The 24,081-nt window shown below is 51.8% G+C and overlaps 1 long non-coding RNA gene across 1 annotated transcript; it reads right to left on the bottom strand.

Annotated features, from left to right (window-relative positions):
* Positions 1-309: 309 nt before the first annotated feature.
* On the bottom strand, positions 310-1,732 carry LOC132688636 (uncharacterized). The gene is made up of 2 exons (XR_009614629.3): positions 1,624-1,732; positions 310-718 (listed from the first exon to the last, which is right to left on the bottom strand). It is a non-coding gene; the product is annotated as an uncharacterized LOC132688636 (long non-coding RNA).
* Positions 1,733-24,081: the final 22,349 nt, after the last annotated feature.

Here is a 24,081-nt window from a genome sequence, read left to right as displayed (position 1 = left end):
CCCACTGGCCTTTGGGGAAGTTGGGCTCCAGGAGGGAGATTCTTGATTTCGCAGAAATGGTGGTAAGGCTGGTGGGGGAGCTGTGGTACCACACTGGCTCATAATCCAGAGGAGTTCTGCGTGACATCGTGAGCATCCTTGGTTCCAGGGTTCTGGTCTACCCGAGACTCGGGTTTGCTCAGCCCTGGAGTCCACCTGCTGTGGACCTGAACCCCACAACAGTCAGTCACGGAGCCTCATCTCATGGTTGCTCACCCCACCCCCTTTTATGCCCAGGCTTCCCTGGGAAGTATTTATTACACGTCAGTGTGATAAATGAAAAGTCATATTTTACTGTGAATTATCCCCAGCCCATGTGAAGCACAGATCTATAGCCTGGAGAGTTATTAAGTGCTTACCACGGAATGCTATAAAAACCTCATCATTTCCCCCAAGGGCCTCTCCCACCAGGGGATGGGGAGGGAAAGGCTATTGCCTCAGTTATGAGGGTGGGCGGCAGGGAAGGGTGGCCAGGTCTGGTTGGATTGCTGTGCTCAGGAAGACACCCTAGGGTGGGATCCTGGAGTTCCTGACTTCTTGTGTTCAGCTGTGACCTTGGGTACGGTGTTGGGAGGCCTCAGTTTCCCTCTTTGGAGACAGCAGCCATGAGCGACAATGGTATGGAAAGTTGTGAGCCACAAGCCACTTCTGATGATGGCTGACGGCGTAAAGTTTAGTCCTGTAATGAAATAAATTCCAGGACAAAGTGAACCCGACTCACATTTTGTGGAACTGTTGAATTAATTGTACGCCATAGAGAGGCCATAGAGTTTTTCGTCTGATCAGGAACCCCCAGGTATCAGCCAGGATCCCAACAGGAAGCAGATGGCACAGTCACATTAGGACAGTTTCAGGAGGGTTTTAATAAAGGAACAGTTTACAGAGGCGTGGGCAGGGTGTAGGGAAACTACCAGGGTTGGTGTAGTACCCCAGGGTTGGTCACAGTGGTTCACTGGCCATGTCCCTCCTGGGGCTGCGAGGGATGAGAGGAGAGCAGGGACCACAAGCCAGAGGTAGCTGGGGCTGTGTGGTGCAGACTACAAGAGAGCTGGACCTTCTGTCCTGAGGCCAAGGTGGCCCTGCAGGGAGGGAGTGTGGAAGGTAAGTACCTCTCTTCTCTCCCCCACCCTGCCAGGGCTCCCACTGGCCTGATCCAACAGAAGGCGGTGGGAGTTGGGGCCTGTGATGGGGTCCATGCAGGTCAGCATCTAGGGCTGGGGGCAGGGGGAGGATAGAGAGGGGATCGGAGAGGTGAATGGAAGGGACCCAGCCAGCACCCCCCTTGAGGCTGGCTTCCGCTTGAATATTTCAGGATGGGTGGGGGCTGGGGGGAGGCACATGGTCTCCCTGAGCGATAGGTCCCACTGTTAGGTTGCCCTAATCACTGGGGGATTCTTCCTTTGAGCAAACCCAAGTCGGCTTCCCTATAAATCCTCCCCGCTTAACAACAAATAAAGTAATTATTAGGCGGCATCTGAGATGTAAATTGTAAACAATCAGTGTGACCACAGTTAGTATCCGTTGTTTGCTTTGCATGACCTACCCTTGTCTTTATAGCTTTTGTCTTTGCCTTTGGTGACTCACCTGTATCTACAGACAACAACGATGCTGATGTTTCCACTAATTCCGTGCACCACGAAAGGCTCACGAAAGGTCTGCGCTCTCACCTCAGTGCACCCGCTGAAAGACGACTAGGAAGGTTCTGACATTTCAATTTATAAAATTCCCTGTGACCTGGTGAACTCCTGCCTCCCTTTAGACCAGGCATGTTTTCTTCTCCTGGGCACATCTCAGGGAGCGGCACATCCAGAGAGAGAGACCACGGACATCCACTTCTACTGAAGCGGGGGGGGGGCACACGGGACAGGGACCTTTTCCAGAACCCAGAGACCCTACTGACCACACCTGCAGACGGGTAAGTTTATCCTTCAGGCACTGATATGTGGGGACCAGGGAGGGGTGGGGTGAAGGCCTTCACCAATTTCTTTTTTAGTCGGGCACCTTCTTCCCAGTCAGTATTGCCTAAAACCCCACGATCATCGACTCTGAGGATCCCATGAATGGGATGGACCCCAGGGGTGACTCTTTCTGATGCATTAACCCTTGACATCAGGCCAGGATGGCCCAGTGTCTGTTTGAATACCTCTAGGGACAGGAGGCTTGCTCCCTTTAAAGATAGCCTGCGGATGCTGTAGAAGCTTTGAGGAGAGTCCTGGTTGCTTTAAGCGTTGTCCTTAAATGAGGGCAGACACAAAGCGTAAAGAGAACAGCAAACACACACATGACACAGGCTGTCACGACTATGGTTTCTGCTCCGTCTTTCCTATCTTGTCTCGGAGGAGGCCAGGAAGGCAGTTTACCTTCCGCCCCTTCCCCATCCTGGAGCTCAGCAAAGTTCCCCACTTCCCATCAGATCAGGAGCTCCACAGACCTCCCTCCCCCTCAGCAAGCTCTAAAGCTGCCATCGGGGTGCAGCCTTCGGTGGTATTCTGGACTTACCCTTCCGGCCACCTTTCCCATCATTCTGGGCCATCCACTCCCTGCCAGGTCCACTTCTCTCTCTCTGAGGCCTGCCTTCCTCTCCAGACTCCAGAGCTTAGCTCTCCAAACCCACATCTCTCCTTGGACTGTGCCATCCCCTCCCCTAACAAGTCCTTTGTCCCGTCCTCCCCCGTCCCCCACCCCCCCACCCTGGCTGAGCCCTCCTGCCCTCTATCCTCTCCCACTGCAGAGGCACTCACACCAGTAGCCCAATCTTCTCCTGCGCAGGCCATCCTGCCAAGATCCTTGACACATTTACCTTTTATTTTATTTTATTTTTTTTTTTTTCAACGTTTTTTTATTTATTTGTGGGACAGAGAGAGACAGAGCATGAACGGGGGAGGGACAGAGAGAGAGGGAGACACAGAATCGGAAACAGGCTCCAGGCTCCGAGCCATCGGCCCAGAGCCTGACGCGGGGCTCGAACTCACGGACCGTGAGATCGTGACCTGGCTGAAGTCGGACGCTTAACCGACTGCGCCACCCAGGCGCCCCACATTTACCTTTTAAAATAATAATGTATTCTATTCTATTCTATTGTATTCTAATGTATTCTATTGTAGAACAAGTAGAAAATACAGGCAAATGTAGGGGTGCCTGGGTGGCTCAGTCCGTTGAATGTCTGACTCCTGATTTTGGCTCAGGTCATGACCTCATGGTCATGGGATTGAGCCTCGCATTGGACTCTGCCCTGAGCATGGAGCCTGCTTGAGATTCTCTTTCCCTCCACCCCTCCCCTGCTTGCACGCACGCTCTCTCTCTCTTTCTCAAAATAAATAAGCTTAAAAAAAAAAAGAAAGGAAAACCTTGAAAAATATGTAAGTAAATGTAAGGAAGATAAAAATCATCCATCATCTATTGCCTGGAGATAACCTCTGCTGAAATTTTGGGTGTATGGACAGTCCCCAATGTATGATGTCTCGACTTATGGTTTCTCAATCTTACGGTGGTGTGAAAGCGATATGTATGTGTTCAATAGAAATCGTACTTTGAATTTTGCACTTGGATCTTTCCCTGTGCTAGCGATATGTGGTACAGGATTGTCTTGTGATGCTGGGCTGTGGCAGCGAGCCGTGGCTCCCTGGCAGCCGCACGATCACGAGGGGAAACAGCCGATATGTTGACAACCCTTCTGTACCCACGCAAACATCCTGCTTCTCGTTTACAGTACAGTATTCGAGAACTTCCATGACACATCCAACACTTTATTACGAAGCGGGCTTTGTGTTAGATGATTTTGCACAACTGGAGGCTAATGTGAGTATTCTGAGCATGTTTAAGGTGGGCTAGGCGAGGGGCGCCTGGGTGGCTCAGTCGGTTAAGAATCTGACTCTTGGTTTCGGCTCAGGTCATGGTCTCACAGTTCGTGAGTTCGAGCCCTGCGTCAGGTTCTGTGCTGAGAACGTGGAGCCTGTTTGGGATTCCATGTCTCCCTCTCTCTGCCCCTCCTCTGCTCACTATCTCTCCCTGTCAAAATAAAGAAACAAACATTAAAAAAAAAAAAGGTAGGCTAGGCTAAGTATGATGTTTGGTAGGTTATGTGTATTAAATGCATTGTCAGCTTGAGATATTTTCAGCTTCTGATTGAGTTTATTGGGATGTAACCCCACTGTAAGTTGAGGAAGACCTGTATATCCTTCCAGACTTCTACAGAGATATTTTTCTCCCTTCCAGAATGGCATCATACCATGCATATTATTTTGCAACCTGCCTTTTCACTTGAAATATATGTGAACATTCTTCTACGACAATAAATATCCTCCCCGACAATGCAGTTTATGGCTGTGCAGCGTTCTGTGTGCTCATGGGTCACAGTTGGGATTTTAATTCCTAGGGTTCCGGGGATACAGTGTGGAGACTGCCCTCCCCTCCCCCAGTGAGTGCTGTGAGACTCACCCCTGGTCTGTCGGCAACCACCCCATTGCCCCCTGGATTTTCCCTCTTGCCCGATTTCTAGGAGCCTGGCCAGGGCTTGATCTGGGAAGTATTTTTATTCTCCCTGCCTCCTCCCTCCCTGTTTCTTGTACCTTCCGTCGGTGCTGCTGTTAAGAGTCTGGCCTGAGTTCTGCCGCTCTTCTGGGACCCTAGTTGATGTTTTGGCAGAGAGTGGGTGGGGGGGTCAATTTGCGTGTCCAAATTGCCCCATCTTTCAAAGACTTAGGTAAGAAGCCACTTCTTCCAGAAAGCCTTCCTTCCCCTGGATACTCACAGTATTTTGTCTCTTATTCTGGCTCTGCTACTTACTAGCTGTGTGACCTTGGGCAAATTATGGAACCTCTCTGGGTCTCAGTCTCTTCATCTCTAAAACGAGGGTAATACTAGTACCTATCTCATACGGCTTTGCCTGGTACTTGGTAGGGGCTCCGTAACTGTTAGCTGTTGGTATTATTAGCAAACTTAACTTCTCTATTAGCTGCAAGCTCCTGGAGAGCAGAGCCTGAGTCTTTCTTAGTCATCTTCTGGTTTTACCTGTGCTTTTCATTCCCAGGACCTAACGCAGGACCCGGCACCAACTTAAGCATGTATCACCCACACCTTGAATAAGTGAGTCTGAACCCAAATCCCGATTTGCAGACAAGGAGGGAGCATGGCTTACCAGGGTCACACAGCAAGCTGGTGGTCGGGCTCAGAGGCCCTGCCTTCGCACTGAATCTGCTCTGCCCGGCTGGCCTCTGCACTGGCGGACCCTATCTCCTTTCAATAGTGGTTAGTTGTGTACAGAACTATTGAAGAGTGTTCCGTCTGAAGGATCTGTGGCCGGAGAGCCTTCTTCCAAGAGCCTGACTGTGTGGGGATGCCTGGGTGGCTCGGTTGGTTAAGTGTCCGACTTCGGCTCAGGTCATGATCTGATGGTTCGTGGGTCCAAGCCCTGCGTCAGGCTCTCTGCTGTCTGCATAGAGCCCACTTCAGAGCCTCTGTCCCCCTCTCTCTTTGCCCCTCCCCTGCTCTCTCTCTCTCTCAAGAATAAATAGACATTAAAAGAAATTGAGAGCCTGAAGCCTCGGTGCCCCTCTACACCCCGCATCTCCTCCTCCCCGCCGATCCTTAGACCTCTAGTCGTTCCTCCCCACCAGCCCTCTGCAGGTATGGGGATGGGATGGACCCCGTTGTCCCTTCCCCCAGCTGCGTCTCCCCGGCCCTCTCTTCCATCCCTGCACCTGTCCCTTGGTGGCTGAGGTCTGTCATTAGGGGGTGTGCTTAGACTGCAAACTTCATTACACAGGGTGGTCATGAGGCAGGCGGCCGGGGGGTCGGGAGCCCAGCAGGGCTGTGGGCACAGCACAGCATGGCAGAGATGGGGTGGCAGGGAGACTGTGCTGACCTTCCTGGAGGAGCTGTGAGGTGTCCAATTGTTGGTCTCCTAGGTGTCTGGCTCAGAGCTGAGATAAACAAGAGTGGCTGGGCTGGGCAGGTGTGGTGGGGGAGAGGGGCAGCGGCCTGTGTCAGCATGCCTTGGGCCGTGACTGCTCATCGAGTACCTTGAAGGGGAGCGTGGCCAGGCTGTGTCCTGGGGTCTCTGAGCCTGAGGCCAGAGGCGCTCCTCGGTGGAGTGTCCCATGGAAAGAACATGTGCTTTGGAGCTTGAGTCTTGGCTCTGTCGTTTCCTTGCCGTGTGATCTTAAGCAGGTCATTTGATCTCTCTGCACCTCAGTTTTCTCATCTGTAAAATGGGGACAGCAGGAGTACTGACTTCATAGAGCTGTAACTAAATGCAGTTATTTGTGTGCCTAACAAAACCTCAGCAAGCCTTCGTTTCTTCTTACATCCTTTTCGCTTTTTGGCACCTCCCTTCCTTCTCAACAGAGTGAGCCCTGAGGGCCCCAAACAAATCACAATTGCCGGGTTCCCGGGGCCCTGTCTATACCCTGCCCAGCAAGGTTTCACCAGCCATACCCTCCCCTGCGCCACACTGGGGTCTAAGAGTTCAATCCCCTTGGCTCCTACTCTCTGTCCCCATTCCTCCAAGACACGCAGAGGTGATCAGCATTCAGGTGGCCAAGCCCCTCTCTTTATAGATGGAGACAATGGGGGCCAGAGGGGGCCGTGGCTTGCCCAGGGTTGAATCGCCCAGCAGTGATGGCTGAACTGGGACCAGGAACTGGTTTTCCCAAACTCCCAATGCGGAGCCCCTGATGCCGCTTCATCCAGCATCTTCTGTGTGTCTCTTACTGGTTTCCAAGCCCTGGGAGGACTCTCAGCCTTAACCTTGACCCCTTCCTTTGGGGAATGTGGCTTCCAGAGCTGTGCAGAGGGTATGGTTAGTGGGGCTATGCACTGAAGTGGGTTTGGGGTCTGTGGGGGCCACAACATTTGGGGCTGATGGCTTTTCAAAGGTGGTGGGAGGTTTCGTGGGAGTCCTTAAATCTTTCCTTCACTGAAGCTCTTCAGGGGCTTTCCTTGGTTCAGAGAGCTGGAGGTGGGACCGGGGACAGGGAGGGGGTGTTTGGGGAGGAGGGGAGCTCAGTGGCACCAACTGATATTACCGAATTTCATCCTCTCTGTTTTGTTCCAGTTCAGAAAACATAAAAATAGCCCTATCTCCGTTGCCCCTGCCCTGGGGGTGGGAGCAGAGGTTTTCAAAGGGACAGACAGCTTAATTCCCCACCTGCCTGCCTGCTTCATGGGCTGGGGTGGGGGTGGGGCTGGGGGGGGTTGTTCGATTTTTCCACCTCCACTCTGGGAGCCACCAGCTTGAACCTCTCCTACGTAGCAGGCCAAGTGCAGGGTCCCCCTATAAGGAAACTTGGCAGACACTAAGGCATCAGTAAAAACGAGATGTTTGGCTCTGCTGAGTTTGTGCCCCATGGAAGCTGTGTGCCTGAGAGCTCGGCGCTGTTTTTATTTGAATCGCATATGATGGTATGCAGTCTTTCCAGTGCTTGGTGCTTCTAGAGGTCTCATTCTGGCTCTGAACAGATCCATTTGAGGATCACTTGAAAGCTACGGACCGTCTTTCCAGAAATCGCACGGATGTACCAACACTTGGTGGGTTCCTTCAGACTTCATAATGTCCCCCCTCGTTTAGAACGGTGCTTGCCCTGCTTGCCCAGGGCGAATTGGCCTGCCGATGGGATAGAGGTAGGAAGGCATGCTTTCTGACCTTAGTAGTGCGTGGATTGATGAGGGAGACATATCTTGTCCTGATCTGATGGGGGAGGCAGTCAGTACGCTCTAGGAGTTCTTGGACCGGTATTCATGGAATGAAGAGAAATAATCACAGAATGACCTAAACTCACTGGGGGCTGAGAAAGGTCCAGAGCTTGGGTGGTAGGGCTGGGACATAGACGAGCATCATCTGGGAGGACTTCCTGGAGAAGGGGTTGAGGCTGCTTCAAAGTGAGGTAAGAGGTAGGGAAGTTGAAAGGAAGTGATGGGACAACAGTGCACTGATTTACAGGGTTCACCTTTAGGAACATCTGCTCGTTTTCTCCCCTGACAAAGGAAAACAGTTTCAAACATAAATCCAGCGATGGCTTGGATGGATTTTTTCCACCCCTCCCTCTCCCCGATCGCAGGGCCCGAGGGTGTAGGAAATGTGTTGTCTTGTGTTTATCACAGCCAAGCAGAGCTCGGGGTGACAGGCCTGACAGCCTGGTCATGTGGAGGTGATATACAGAGCTTTGGGAGAGGGCCCCAGAGAGGAGGCTTGGCATTTGTCCTTCAAACACAAAGTCACGCTTGCTATTTATTTATTTATTTATTTGCTGCATGGGGATAGCTTGCTCGTCACTCCGCTGGGGCATGAGGCAGACACTGGGAGAGGGGACGCTGGCGGGCTGCTCACCTGGGCATCCCCATGAAGAAGACTATGGCCCCCGCGGTGGGTGAGGCCTTGCTGGCTGAGCACACGGTGACCCTGCTCTCCTGTTTTTTTCCCCAGGACTATTCCATGGCTTCTTTAAGATTCCTCTGAGTCTGGAATCTGTGCTGTGATTGTAGACTCTGTGATCGATGCTAGGGTCTTTGATTTAGGATTGGGACAATCCAGAACTATTTCCTAAATCAGGAAGTTTGTGACTTTTTTTTTTTTTTTTTTTTAAATGAGTTACAAGTTCTGTAGGATTCTTTCACTCTGTGGTGATGAGAAAGGATCCATTTCTTTCTCATGTTCCGGAGTCCCCTCCAGGAGAAAGGAAAGAGAAGCCTGGGCTGAAGATCTGCCGTTGGGAAGGAGAAAAACCCAACTGTACCAAATTCTTCTTTAATATCCTCGGGATAGAGCGAACCCCAGAGTAAAGTCTGCACCCACTTTCTTCTTGATTCTGAAATCCCTAATTCTTGTATCACTAGACCCATTTTTCCTTTGTAACATACCAAGTGACAACTCCCCTCTGGTTCCTGAGAATGTCTGGTCCCTCACTCTCTACCCTGGTCCCCACTGTTGGGACTGCTTACAGATCTCGGTGCTCTATGCTTGCTTTTGAGCTCCTCAAAACCAGGGTCCTGGGGAGCACGGTGAGGGGGCCTTGCAAGGATCACTCACCTCGTTGTTAGAAAGTCCACTCCTTGCTATAGTGTCGTTCTTCTCTTATTAGTGCTATGAAGCAATTACCTCCAAAATCCCTTATTTAGAAAAACCATCATTTGAATATCTGGGGGGCAATAACTATAGGGGGCAGGAAAAGCCAGGTTATGCTGTGGTAACAGTAGCCTGCAGATCCTAATGGCATAATCCAGACACGGCTGACCTCTTACCTTTGCAGGGTCCACTGGGCATGTCCTCCGAGTGGCAATTTGACGATCTGGCCTTCTTGGCCACAACGCCGGAGAGGCCCCAGGAGCAGTGACGTCCTACTGGTCGGCGCTCTGTCCCGGAGGCCACAGACGTCTTTCTGCCCGTGGCCTCTTGGCAGGTGTGGACCCGGCCATGATCCCCAGACTGACTAGTCCAGCACTCCTGTCCCTTGTGCTCTTCCATGACCTGGTCCTGTGGGGCAGCTCAGGAGGGCAGGTGGAGGCCCGGGAGCTCACTGGGGACACGCGGCTCAGGGTCCCAGGGCCCGGTCCTGGCCGGCCTCTGTCCTCTGACTCCATCCATCCAGGGCATGATGGTCAATTAGTCAGCATGCGCCATTATGCCGCCTTAACAACTACTTTAGATGCAGCCAACACGGACGTCGTGTGGCAGCGGCGATGGACGGCCGCCGTTGTAATTAGCAGCCACATCGTGGAAGGACAAATGGGAGGCTTTTATAGTCAAGCAAACCTCAGAATCGAAATAACTCTGCTAATTGTGCTTCGGGTGCTTATTAACATGACTTGAGACGGTAAATAATGCCCTCCACCTGCAAGTTTCTCTCTCCATCGTCTTCGGGGCTGAGAATTAAGAGTGAAGCTCTTACTGATTGACCACCTACTACATGCCGCGCACCACTCTGTTTTACATGTGTCACCTCATCCGATTCTCACAGGAAACCGAGGCACTGGACAGCGGGGGTTCTTGCCCGAGGCCCTACAGCGGGTGGTGCAAGCGGTCTGGCTTCCGTGCTCTTAACCACCGTGCCTCAAGAACAAAGCAGCTTCTTTCTGAGAGGCGGGGCTTCTCTGTGTCTTGGAGATCCGAGGAGACGAGGAGAGAATTCTGCGGGTCCATGAACTTGGAGGCAAGAAATTCACGTCTTTATTTTCACTAACCTCTTACCGCAGTGGAGTATTTCCTTTTATTATGAATGCAGGGACCAGACTACAGTAAGCAGAATTAGCAGTGCTTGCGGTCTGTCACCAAATCACAGGCATTTTCTTTTTTCTTTTCTTTTTTTGATTTTTTAAAAATGTTTATTTATTTTTGAGAGACAGAGAGACAGAGCATGAGCGGGGGAGGGGCAGGGAGAGAGGGAGGCACAGCACCCAAAGCAGGCTCCAGGCTCTGAGCCGTCAGCACAGAGCCCGACGTGGGGCTCGAACCCACGAACTGCGAGATCATGACCTGAGCCGAAGTTGGACGCTTAACCTGCTGAGTCACCCAGACACCCCAAATCTTTATTTATTTTTGAGAGAGAGAGAGAGAGAGAGAGACAGAATGCAAGCAGGAGAGGAACAGAGAGAGAGGGAGACACAGAATCTGAAGCAGGGTCCAGGCTCTGAGCTGGCAGCAGAGAGCCCAACGCAGGGGCTTGAACTCATGAACTACAAGATCATGACCTGAGCCAAAGTTGGATGCTTCACCGACTGAGCCACCCAGGTGCACTTACTAAATATTTTTTGAAAGATTTCGTTTTTAAGCAATCTCTACACCCAACGTGGGGCTCGAACTCATAACCCCAAGATTAAGAGTCACATGGTCTTCTGACTGAGCCAGCCGGGTCCCCCTCCATATTACAGTTGTTTTAATATCTTGAAAAGCAATGTTTGCTCGGTACTACTTTCCGCCGCTAGATCTTGTCATTTAATGCATTGTTAAAGAGACACATATATTACTATGAACACACGTATATTTATTTGTTCATTTAAAATTTTTATTGAAGAGTAGTTGACATACAATATTATATTAGTTTCAGATGTATAATATAGTGATTCAACATCTCTATATATTAAGGAGTGATCACAAGAAATCTAGCTACCACCTGTCACCATACAAAGTTGTTATATATTATTAACTATATTCCCTACGTTGTATGCTGTATCCCCAGAGCACACACATATTTAAAAAAAATCTTTTGATAATAACTACTTTACTATCATTGGTTCCCTTTGCAATTCTATGTACTTTACTTCTTGTTTTTAAAGGCGGCCTCCCCTAGGCTTCACCAGATGGCCAGAGGCATCCGGAGCACAAAGAAGGTCAGGAACGCCCTCTGAGAGGGTCTCTCTGAGCCTCATGCACTTGCCCTAGAAACCATTTCATCTGGGAGTGAGTTAGATCCTGGTCGATGCTCTTCCTACTTTATATGGAGCTACCGGCAATTCCTCGAATGGGCCAAGTTCTCTCTCTTTTCCACGCCTTTGTGCAAACTGTTCCCCTTGCCTGATCACCGCACCATCAGCCCCAACGCGTCACCTGCCTCCTTGGGTTCACTCCCATCAGCAGGGAGGCCTCCTTTCTCCTCCAGGCTGGGGTAGGTGGGCCAACCTGTGCTTCCCCAGGGTCGTATTGATCACATTAGATCGGCTTAGACAGTGTTAACGATGATGGAGCACTTTGGAGAGGCAGGCTTCTGGAACACCGAGGCGCTGGTCGGAGCCTTGGTTCTGGGATACCTGGGCTGCTACTCTGCTTTCTCCTCTGGATGACTGTGTGGCCCTATTCGTGCTGGATTAGCTTTCAAAATAATCCACGGTGACTGTGAGTTTCCTGAAGTATGAGTACAAAGACTGTCAGGGTCAGTTGTCTGGATGGCGCTGTCACCCTCAGGCACAGAAGGGTAGTGATGTCGCCAGGGTGAGAGGACCTTATTTCTGTGAAGGAGGTCTCTAGTAGCCCTGCGACTTCTGGGACCCCAGGAGCCAGGGTCATGCAGAGCCCTGCTGCACCTGCTTCTACTCTGGGTGAAGGTTCATGTTCCTCACAGTGTGTGTCAATGACCCCTTCCTGCCAGCTCACTGCAGACACCCCCTGCTGCCGTGGACTTGGGTACTTTCTGAGCAGGTTGCGTGAAAGAATGCCTTTAATCCTCGTAAGCCCCTTGGCGGTAGGCACTGTTGTCTTGATGGTACGTCTGAGGAAACTGAGGCACAGAGAGTCTCTGTGCCTCATCCGAGGTCACGTAGTGGTAGAGCCAGGAGCAAGCTCCCCATGCTCTGATTCCGCAGCCAGAGCTCCAGACACAAGACCTGTTGCAGCGTGTGTGAGACACGCTCCAGAAAGCCTTGTATAACTCAGAAACTTGCATAATTTAAGACAATTCCTGACATGTTGGTAGGTGTTTCTGTTTATCAGCTGAAGTGGCATTGCCGTGTGGCAAGCATGCAAACACAGTTTACGATTTACTGGGCCTGCCAGCTTCAACATTCTTCATGCCTAAAAAATATTTGGGCTACACATTTGTGGACATTTTGCATATGAAGGGAGACTATTAATGTCTTTATCACAGTGTCAAACCCACATATACAAAATCTCATAAAGCACGAAGATACTATACTGCTGAGTAATTGGATTTTAATCCGTCGAGGGAGCCTGGGCTGTGAATTGCTCCAGAGAAGGCACCTCTTTTTGCCTGTGTGTCCCTGTGCCGAGCACAGTGCCAGCAGGTGCCCCGCAAAGGGTCGTTAAGTGAGCACAGTCTAATTCAAAGCCATCCAGCGCAGCTGGTTGTGATTTCTTTTTGGGAGGGGAGCCACCTTTAAATAAGGTTGTACTTCCTGGTAGTTTTGTTCATCTTGGATTTACTACCTCCTTCTTTTCCATTCTTAAAAAGCGGAGGAGAAAGTTATTAGTAACTGATAATGAACAGGGACAGGGACAGACCACCGGAGGATGAGTCGCAGGTGAGCACGGCATCCTGAAGAACAAGGCTTGCATATCTGAGGGCGTGGGCATGGTTTATGTATTGGTCCGGGGGTCTGCAGCGATGGAAAACCAATTCTGCATAACTTAGCAAAAGGGGGCTCCTGGAGCCGAATGAGGTGAGAATCCTAGTCTTGGGGACAGCAGGAACCCAGGGGCTGTGACGAGGAGGAAGTAGGGAGAGGACACAGTGCAGGCCAGTCTGTTCCAGACATTCCACCAGAGGTGACCCTTGTCCCCGGCACACACAGCTGGAGGTTTCCTAACAGGGAGTTTGGGTGCTAGAGGGATGGGGATGTGGGTGCTGGCGTGACAATGGGGACATGGGTCCACCACTTGCACCTCCAAATAATCAGGGTGGAGGGAACGATGAAGGTTGTCTAATCCCTCCTTGTGTCACAGATGAGGGAACTGAGTCTTTGGTTCCATTTCCAGTTGGTGACAGAAGCAGGACCAGAGCCCTCCTAGGTGCTCTGCGCAGAGAGGGGGCAGAAATGTGTTAACACCGTAAAGACCTTCAAAGCACCATTAGTCTTGGGGCGCCTGGGGGTGGCTCAGTTGGCTAAGTGTCTGACTCTTGATTTCGGCTCAGGTCATGATCTCATGGTTTGTGAGTTCGAGCCCCACATTGGGCTCTGTGCTGATGGTATAGAGCCTACTTGGGATTCTTCTCCCTCTCTCCATGCCCCTACCCTGCTTGCTCTCTAAATAAATAAATAAATAAATAAATAAATAAATAAATAAATAAAACAAAGCACTATCAGTCTTTATCATGATGGGTCAAAGGCCCTCTTGCCAATAGGTCCTGATGGGGCCTCCCTCCCTTTCACCCCAGTTCTCTCAACCCAGAGAATGAAGGGTCTGGGGTGGCCCTGGCAAGTACAGGGACAGACTCCTGATCAACTCTAGTGGGGAAGATGGCACCATCACACCTGGGCGTGTGTGTGGCAGGCAGGGTATAATAACCCTTAGCCAAGCCTACCCCTGCCATGTTTCTAGGTGAGCAAGAATTAAGATGGGAGGAAGGCCCCAAAGGGCAAAATAAGAGGGAGGAACATCCCAGAAAGATATAAACTGTAAATTCACATGGGAGGGCATTTTTATGTCCCCTTGTGTGCTACTTGCTGTAAACGTATGAATCCCAGATAACTTTTGCTACCAGAAGAATACAACCACCGTCCATTCTTGCCAATTTATTGGGCTTTATCCTGGGTGGGGATAGGGGAAGGGCAGAGAAACTAAGATTAATTGAACATCTACTGTGTGCCAGATCTTATACTTAGATAATCTCATTTAATCCAATATTTGTACCAGTCCCATGAAACAGTTATAATTACCTTATTTTATTTTATTTTATTTTATTTATTTTATTTTGAGAGAGAGAGAAAGGGTGAGGGAGTAGCAGAGGGAGAGGGAAAGAGATTTTTTAAAAAATAAAGTGTATTTTTAAAAGTGCAAAATTAGAAGGTCATTTTAAAAGCCCACCCCAGGATATACTGGTTAATTCCAGCTACTTTTCTCATTACAAACTATAATCCCTTTTAAACATCCTGTCTAATCTGTCTGCCGTGAGACCATAAGGTGGCAAATGTTGGAAAGAAAGAATCTTTTTTTAAATTTTTTTTTTTAATGTTTATTTATTTTTGAGACAGAGAGAGACAGAGCATGAACGGGCGAGGGGCAGAGAGAGAGGGAGATACAGAATCGGAAGCAGGCTCCAGGCTCTGAGCCATCAGCCCAGAGCCCGACTCGGGGCTCGATCTCACGGACCGCGAGATCCTGACCTGAGCTGAAGTCGGACGCTTAACCGACTGCGCCACCCAGGCGCCCCTGGAGAGAAAGAATCTTAAGCAGACTCCACATTCAGTGCAGAGCCCAAAGCAGGGCTCGATCTCATGACCGTGAGATCATGACCTGAGCCGAAATCAAGAGTTGGACGCTTAACCGACTGAGCCACCCAGGCGGCCCGTAATTACCTCATTTTATAGGTGAGGAAGCCAAGGCTCAGGCAAACCCCCCAACTGAGAAGGCTAGAGTCCAGGGCTGGCACAGTGACCCCCCAACTTTTGTGATTCTCCTGTGGGTGTGTGTATTAGTCAGGGTTCTCCAGAGAATAGGACCAATAGAATATATTTGTCATATTTCATTGATTGATTAGTAAGAAATTGGCTCGTGTGATTATGGAGGTTAAGAAGTCACAAGGTCTGTAGTCAGTGAGCTGGACGCAGGAGAGACAGTTATGTAGTTCTAGTCCAGGTCCAGAGACCTGAGAGCCAAGGAGAGCTGATATTGTAAGTTCCAGTCTGAAACCTGCCAGGCTCAAGACCCAAGGAGAGCCGATATTTTGAGTCTGAAGGCCAGAAGAGACCGATATCCCAGCCCAATCAGTCAGGTAGGAGGGATTCCCTGTCACTCAACCTTTTTGTTCTATTCTGGGCTTCAGCTGGTTGCACGAGGCCCACCCATGTTAGGGAGGACGATCTGTTTTACTCAGTCTACCGATTCAAGTGTGAATCTCATCCAGAAACACCCTCACAGACACACGGAATGATGTGTGACCTGATGTCTGGGAACCGTGTGGCCCAGTGAGGCAGTGAGGTTGACACACAAAATTACCCATCGCAGTGTGACACCGGGGACGGTTAGGGGAGGGGCCTTGGAAGCTATTTTATTTCCTCTTTGCAGAGAAGGTTTTGAGAGGGATTAGACTAGGGGCGGGGGCGGGGGGGGGGGGTGCTCAGCCCTTCTCTCTGCCCTTGCAGAGGAGGAAACTTAAGCATTCCCAGCACACAGCTAGACCAGCGCCACAGGTGGAAGCCAGACAATCCTTCTTGCGGATCAGCCCTCCGGGGGCTGAGTTCTTACAGCCAGGAACATCAGCCAAGGCTCCCAGAGAGGAAGGAGCCAGCGGGGGACCCATCGTTTCTTATCCTGGGACTGAACCAAGCCTGCAACCCTTGTCTCTATCACCTTGGCAATACTATCACAGGCCCAGTGCTTGGACTGGGAGCTGAGCCTGACTGGTTCCTGGCACAGAAACTTCAGGAATGCCTTCTCTCCTCCGCCCCTGTAAGAACCCTGCACGTAGCCTCCAGAATAGAGACTACATTTCCCAGTTACCCTTGTAAGTAGGTGTGGCCATATGAGCAACTTAGGGTCAATGCACTTGAAGCAGAAAATGGTGTGTATAACTTCCAGGAAATGTCCTTAAAGGGAGGGGTGCCCCTCTCTCCCCCAGCTTCTTTCCTGCCGGCTGCCATGCGGATGTAACGACTAGCACTGGAGCAGCCACACTGGGCCATGAGGTTGACGTAGGAGAGAGGCTGTGAAGCAGCAAGGCGGATGGAGCTTAAGTCTCCGACACTGAAGGCACCATAACAGCCCTGGACCCCCACCTGGAAAGTGACGGCTAAGCTCGATCCTGAGTTTTAGATAGTCCCTCCCTTGCTGTGAGACCTGGGGCAGTGGTTCAGCCTCTCTGGACCTCTGCTGGTTATTGATAGTGATAACTGCACATGGTGTGACCTCCCATGTCGGGGGGGGGGGCGGGGGGGTCAGGTGTGAGTGGCAGTAGGGAGATTTCACCTCCAGGGGGGCAGAACATGGAGAGGCCTGGGGCTTTGTTCCGTGTCAGCTGTTTGGGAAGAAGGTGGTGTAGCGAAAGGGGAGGCATCCTGGGACAGGGTCACCTCTTGGTTTTGCACGTCCAGTGACCTTGGGCATGTTGCTCTCTGTGAACCATACTGTCCTCGTCTGTAAATTAGAGACAGTGATAACTACTCCACAGATGGGGCGAGGATCAGAGACAGTGTGTGTAAAGAGCCTGTGCTCTGTGGGAGGCAGGCGCTCTGTGAATGGCAGCTAGGACTTTCACCGTTGCTCTGAGGGTCCAGAGGCTTAGATTTTTGGGTGCGTGGTGATCACGGGCTTAACTCTCTGGACCTGTTCACTCACATGTGAAATAGGGAAAGAGGTGGTGATTGGATTGTAGGAACTCTGAGGATTCCTTTCCAGCCCGGGTAGTTGATCTGGTCCCCTCCCCCCCCCCCCCCCCCCGCCCACATTTGACAAGTAGTAAAACTGAGGCTTCATGCGGCGGAGACGACTTTCTCTGCTCCCCTTCCGGTGTGGGGTGACCGTGTGGATGCAGCTGGCCCCCAGGACCACCATGGCCAGTCTGCTTCTCACAGACGGAATGTGGGCAGAAGGAATGCACGGTGCTTCTGGGCCACGATGGCTAACACGTGGGTGTACCCTCTCCTTCCTCTCTTCCCCATCTGCCAGCTGAAATCCTAGGCCCGGGGCAGCCTTGGTCAGGGGGCATGGTGCTTGGTCCCCTCCCCCAACCAGGGTTGCTTTGGCCTTTGTGTGAACACGGCATCGCGTTGCTGAGATTTCGGGGTTCACCTGTTATAGCAGCTAGCATTGCCGTTAACTAATGCACTCAAGTGGTAGAGTGGTCCAGAGTCTATGCCTTCTCTCTGATTCTTGGTGACATCCCGTTTGACAGACTAGTCTTCTCAATGAGTCTGCCGGTTCCTTGAGAGCCAGAACCGTGGCTTACATTCCTGCAGGCTTACGACACCCAGCACCCACCCATTGCCTGTCCCCCTCTGGGCATCTACAAGGCACCTACCTGAGTCCCACCAGGCTGCGAGTGGACCCCACAGATCAGGTGCTGCATCCCTCCCACATCGCTGGAGGCCCCAGGTGTGGGAACCCGCAAACAATGGGCAAGGGAACAGCTAAACTCTCAGAAGAGGGGAGCCTGAGTAGGGCAGGAGCCAAGGCCAGGAGGGTCTGGGAGAGGCATCCGTGTGCAACGGGGGCTTTGCTACTTTGTGGAATGGACGTCTGGCCTGGGGCCAAAGCCCTGATCTGAGTCTAGCTCTGCCCCCAACTTGTAAGTGACCTGCAGAAGTCCAAGGTCACCAGAGAGCTGGTGACAGGAGCGGAAACCAGAACCCAGGCTCCACTTCAGCCACGGATGGGTTCTTTCCTGGAAACACTGCCCCCCTCACTCTCTCTTCCCTCGAAGCCTGGGCATCCCTGATTAGGATGCTAATGGAGGGAGAGGTGAGGAACTGAGGGAGCTGGGGACTGGGGAGCCAGTGGCTAATTAAAGTCTCCATGTCAAAGAAGAATGCCAAGTAGGTAATTTCCATGCCATTTGAATAATGGGAAAACGTTTACCATTTCTCCAGTTTGCTTGCTGAAGAGAGAGGGGAAGAAGGAAGGAGGGGAGAAGATTGTGTCTGGAGGGGCCTCTCCATGCTCCTGGGGAGGGTGGGGGGGGGCACAGGGGGCAGAGTTGCTCCAGGCAGGGGGAGGGAGGCAGGGGGAGGGAGGCAGGGAGCAGGAGGGGGGATAATATTCTGCCTTTTTCCAGAAGGTCCTGTGAAGTTCCTGAAACCGGGCCAGGGGAGAGGGCAGCCATGCAGCGTGGTGGTGATGTCAGGTCCCAGTGGAGTTTAGGAGAGCCCTCCTCATGGGCGCACTGTACTTTATAGTTTACATCATTCGTCTCACTGGATCCGCTTGATAGGTGATCAGTAAGCCAGGAAGGGGTGATGGTGATGATGATGGTGATGATACCCAATTTTTTTTTTGTTTTTTGAGAGAGAGCGCAAGCTTGGGAGGGGCAGAGAGAGAGAGAGAGAGAGAGAGAAAGAGAGAGCGAGAGCAAGAGAGAGAGAGAATTGTAAGTAGGCTCCATGCTCAGTGCAGAGTCCAACCCAGGGCTTGATCCCATGACCCTGGGATCATGACCTGAGCTGAAATCAAGAGTCGGACACTTAACCGACTGAGCCACCCAGGCGCTCCGTGATGATTCCTATTTTAGAGATAAATAACTAAGCCCCGGAGAGCAAGAGTGAATTGCTTAAGGCCACATTTGTGCATTTATTCATTCATTAATTCAACAAAACAGTTTCTTGGGGAAAGAGTGACATGTGACAAACGCCATGGATGAAGAAGCCATGGCCCCGGTGATGTGAAAGTGTACCCCACCAGGTGCTGTGGGTGCCAGGTGGCAGAGGGACTGAGCCTGCTTGCTTGAGGCAGTTGGGTGCTCCCCAGGGGGCTGGCCTTTATGCTGAGGTGTCACACGGGAGCTTGCCAAGTGACTGAAGGGAAGAGCATAATCCAGATTGAGGGAACAGCGTATGCCAAGGTGTAGAGCCCCAGGAGAGCTTTTCTTGTCTAGGGAATGATGAAGGGCCCTGTGTGAGAGGGCCATAGGGCTCGTAGGGCAGGGTGGGGGTGGGAATGTGGCTGGGGTGCTTGGTGGGAGAAGAATGAGCCCATAGAGGCAGATCCTGGACAGATTGTGGAGGGCCTGTATGCTAAGCCATGAGGATTTTATCTTCAGGCTACAGGGCCCTAGGGAGTGGCTGACCAGGTGCTGGTGTCATAAGGCCAAAGCTACTGCTGACTCCTTGCTGGAAGCCAACCCTAAGAACCTGGTTTCCCAGCCCAGCCTGCCCAGCTCAGGCCCCTGCGGTCCCTCAAGTCAGGGGCCGATGAGCAGAAAGCCAAGCCAGGGGGTGGAGGGTCCCTGCTGCTCTGTCCTGCTCCTTCTTGTAGCAGTCAACCTGCTGATGTAACACATTACCCCAAATCTCAGTGGCTTAAAGCAGCAGCCAATGTTTATTGTCTCTCACGGTTTCTGTGGGTTAGACTTTTGGCCATAGCCTAGCTGGGAGCCTCTGGCTCTAAGTTTCTCATGAAGTTACGGTCAAGATGCGGGCCCAGGGCCACAGTCATCCGAGGGCTGGACTGGGGCCGGAGAGTCTGCCCCAGGATGCCCCATTCCCAGACGGCTCCCTTGCAGGCCTGGCCGGTTTGTGCTGGCGTGGCCAGGGAGCCTCAGTTCACCGCTACGTGGACCTCTCCAGGGTTGCTTGAAGTCCCCACCACATGGTGGCTGGCTGTCCCCAGGGTGAGAAAGAGAGACCTAGGTGGAAGTGGCAGTGTCTTCAGTGACCTAGCCTCGAGGTCTCACGCCCTCGTTCTGCCACAGCCCCTTGGTTACACAGTGTGGGAGGGGATGACACCAAGGCATGAGCCAGGAGGCCAGGCTCACTGGCGGCCATCTCGGAGGCTGCACAGCACTCCCTCCTGCAGGGGAGAGCAAACAGCAGCTCCCGCAGCAGCGCGAAGAAAGCCAGGCTGGTGAGATAAGGGGGCTTCCCTGGAGAAGGAGGGCACGTCTTGCCTGGCTCTGCCTCCAACTTACTGTGTGACCCTGAGCGGTTTCCCAAGCTCTCCAGGCCTCCGTTTGCCATCTCTGTGGCGTGGGAAGAACTCGTCGGCTCGGCAGGGCTGGGAAGGCACGGAGGATCCAGCTTCCGAGGGATGGATGAGAATTGCAGACCGTGGAGTCTTGTCTCTTCTTATCCTTAATCCCGTTTCTTCACACAGTCGGATAACCAGTTTTCCCAGAAGTCTCTGCAGCAAGCCATTTGCATAACCCCCAAATAAGCACTGTTCCTTCCTTTAAGCTAACTCTCAGCTGAAAATCTCCAGCTGGCTTTTGTGCATTTGAACCAGCGTGGTTTAACTTTCCTCTTCCAAAGGCCACATCACTCCCCGAGTGGCTTGGAACAGAGGCAGGACCCCATATCAGCTCTGCTCCCTTCCCCCGTGTTACCCCAAGCCTTGTGTGGCCAATGCCCGGGGGTCAGGCCAGGCCAGGCTGAGCTCTCCTCTCCTCTCCTCCTCAGCTATCCTTTGTAATGAGGGGTGAGGGCTTGGTGGTGAGAGCCTCAGGATGCCAGAGCCAGAAGGGACCTTGGGGACATCTCATGCAACCCTCCATTTTACAGATACGACAGTCACACAGCAAGTAAAGAGCAACACTGGGCCAAGAATCAGGCTTCTGGACTCCTTTGCAGAGCTCTTTCTGGTCTCACCACTGGGCGTGCTCAGGAGGTACTCTGTGGTTATTCTAGATGGGCCCTGGGTCACCTCTCTCTAAGAGAGGCAGGGCGGGTACCAGGGCAGGCAGAACAGGGGCAGGGCAAGGAGCAAGCGTGCCATCTGTGGACCAGTCAGACCCACCCTTAATGGGCACATGGAGGGGGGAATAGTCAAGAGAAGAATAAGAAGTGGGCCAAATCTTTGACGACTCATGTTCCATGGAGGAACAACAGAGCAGGAAATAATCAGAAAGCTAATGCAGCACGACCTAGACTCCATGTACTTGGAGGTTGGCTTAAACCTGAGAAGCTCACACGAAGGGGAGGGGTGAGTCGAGTTTCCAGTCCATGGAGTCCAGAAATGGGCCAGCCAGGAAGAGGCCAAAAGGCACGGAGGGACTCAGTGGGCCACCAGCTGTTCTCCTTCCTCGCTACAGACAGACGCCCCTTGTGCTCACAGCAGTGGGAGTGCCATGGTTCTCTCTGGCTTTGAGGGTCTGTTAGGGCCAGGCATGTTGTCCCTTTGTGTTTAGTTGATTGTTTCCTGGTGTGGGAGAATTTCTGTCTTCATTTTATGGCCAAGGAGCCAGAGGACCAGAGAGGGCAGACACTTGCCTAAGCTTGCACAGCCAGTTTGTGGCAGAGATGGGTTTGGAAGCTGGGCTTAGGCGACACCAAGGTCTAGGTGCTTTTCTTTCCATGGTGCAGGAAGAAGGGATCCCACCCTCCACCCTCTAGCTCTGCAGTTGTTGGCCTTGCCAAGGCCCTCAAGGAGCTGGTAACGAGCGGGGACCCCCGGGGAGCTAGATTTGCCACCTGCACACGGCCGGGTTAAAGAGGAGCCCTGAGACTAATCGGGGAGCAAGAGCCCCAGCATCTTTATTTCTCTTCTCTTCTTCTTGGCCCAACAAAAGGCCTTTGCCTTGGTTGGCCTGGTGACAGCATCATGTGATGCTCTCCTGCTCCTTCAGCCTGGCTCCTTCTCAGGCCTTTTAGGCGTGACGAATCCCCACTACCGTTTCATACGCAGTCACAGACAGGAGACATGGGGGACCGCCCAGCCAGCTACCAACCAGCTGTGTTCTCTTGAACAAGTTGCTTACTCTCTCTGGGTCTCAGTTTCTCCATCTGCAAAATGGGGGTAGATGTTGGAGCAGACGTTTGCTAAGTTTCTCTGGTGACTTCCTTCCTTCCCATCTTGATGAGGGAGGTCAGTGGGACATTAAAGTCAGGGCCGCTTCTGAACTCAGGCTGCAGAGATGGGGGATGGATGTCCCCAGGCAGAGGCATCTTTATCCAATCACGTGATTGCTAGAGAGTGATGTTATTTGCATATAATTTGCACTTTCTTTTAATGTCAAAATGCTCTGACATACCCATCCTAATTTGTCCCTCCCTCTCCCACTGCCTCTCACCCCCTGTTTTCTGCCTCCCACCCCATGTCAGCCCCAGCCCTGCATTGCTGGGTTGTGGCAGCTGCAGCCCCCGCCTGCCTTTACAGTGTGACCCAGCTGGGCAGCACCCACAGTGTGCCTGGAACTGTGCAGTGTGATCCTCGTGTTCAGCTCAGAGAGGTCAAGCAACCTGTCCAAACTTCCAGAGTGAAATGGCTGAGTCGGCATTCAATCCCTGACTGCCTGACTCTGGGACTGTGCTTTCCTCGCTGCTCCTCAATGTCAGGTCCCTACGCCAGGGGTGGGGGGCATCACTGGGCACTTGTTAGAGGTCAGGCCCCATAGCAGACCTGCTGAATCAGGATCTGAACTTTATCAGGATCCCCAGGAGGTTGTGTGCACAGTAAAGGTAGAGAGAAGCGCTGCTCTAGAACTCTGCCGGCCACCCTGGCTTCTAGGTTCCGGAGCCACCTGATGCTTTCTGGAGGCAAAATTACATGATAGCAGAGCCAGAAAGGCCCCCAGATGTCTTCAATGCTGGTGGTTTCACCAACTGTTCTCTTTGGAGCACTAGGGTTCCCAGAGGTGGCTTTGTGGCTTCTCTGCTGTGGGGTAGGTGCCCAGCAGGCAGGACTCCGGAACTCCCAGGCTCACTTGACCGCTTACCCTTGAATTAGGTTTATAAACTCATGGACGGGGCACCTGGATGGCTCAGTTGGTTAAGCGTCCGACTCTTGTCTTCGGCTCAGGTCATAGTCTCATGGTCTCAGATCGAGCCCGGCGTTGTTGGGCTCTGTGGTGACAGCACAGAGACTGCTTGGGATTCTCTCTCTCCCTCTCTCTCTCTGCCCCTCTCCTACTTGTGCGTGCGCATGCTCTCTCTCTCTCTCAAAATAAAGAAATAAGCTTAAAAAAAACCCCTCATGGAACACAATTTCATTGGATTGGGGTAGGACTGTTAGGGTCTATTGGCTAAAAAATTTTTTTTTAAAACATTCTTTATTCCATCCTTCTATTTTATAAGTGAGGAAATTGTTACTCAGAGAGATGTAGGGACCTGCCCAAAGTCACACAGAATCTGAGACCAGGTTCCAGCTACGTCAGTTAGGATTGTTTTTGACTGCAAGTAGTGGCAAAAGTGACTAAGAGAGACTTATGCAAGTAAAGACTTACAACAAGAAGGTCAAGCATAGACTGCTGAGGACTGGTACCATGTTCAGCCCAATGATGCATCAGTGGCCCAGGCTCTTCCGGTTTTCCATTTTGCCTGCCCTCCTTCCTGCCACAAGCCCTCTGCCTGGGGCTTTTATCCTCATGGCAGAGAATGGTTGCTATTGCTCCAGACCTTGCATCCATGTTCCAGGTGGGAAGAAGATGGATGGAGGAGTGAGCAGAGGGTATTCTTCTAGTTAATTTTGCTTTTTTTTTTTTTTTTTTTTCATTCAGGGAAGGATGCTCTCCCCTGAGGCTCCTATTTGTTTTACGCTGGGACTGGGTTACATGGCCACCCCTAGCTAGAAGAGAGCCAGGAGTAAGGGAGAGGGGAATGGGCTTAGGTCAAACCATCTGATGGTGAATGCCTCCCTATCTAGGGATCCTGTCCTGGTATCCTGAGATTCTTCAGGGCCCAGAATTGCAGCCTTCGGGATGGAATGGGATATGTTTGAATCAGAGAGGCTTGTGCTCAAGCCTTGGGGCTTGACTCCACCCCCCCCCCCCCCCACCACCAAAATGGTCCTTTATG

Source organism: Panthera onca, chromosome E1 (assembly GCF_046562875.1).
Source record: "Panthera onca isolate mPanOnc1 chromosome E1, mPanOnc1 haplotype 2, whole genome shotgun sequence".
NCBI lineage: Eukaryota > Metazoa > Chordata > Mammalia > Carnivora > Felidae > Panthera > Panthera onca.
This window is presented reverse-complemented; position numbering and strand designations above follow the sequence as displayed.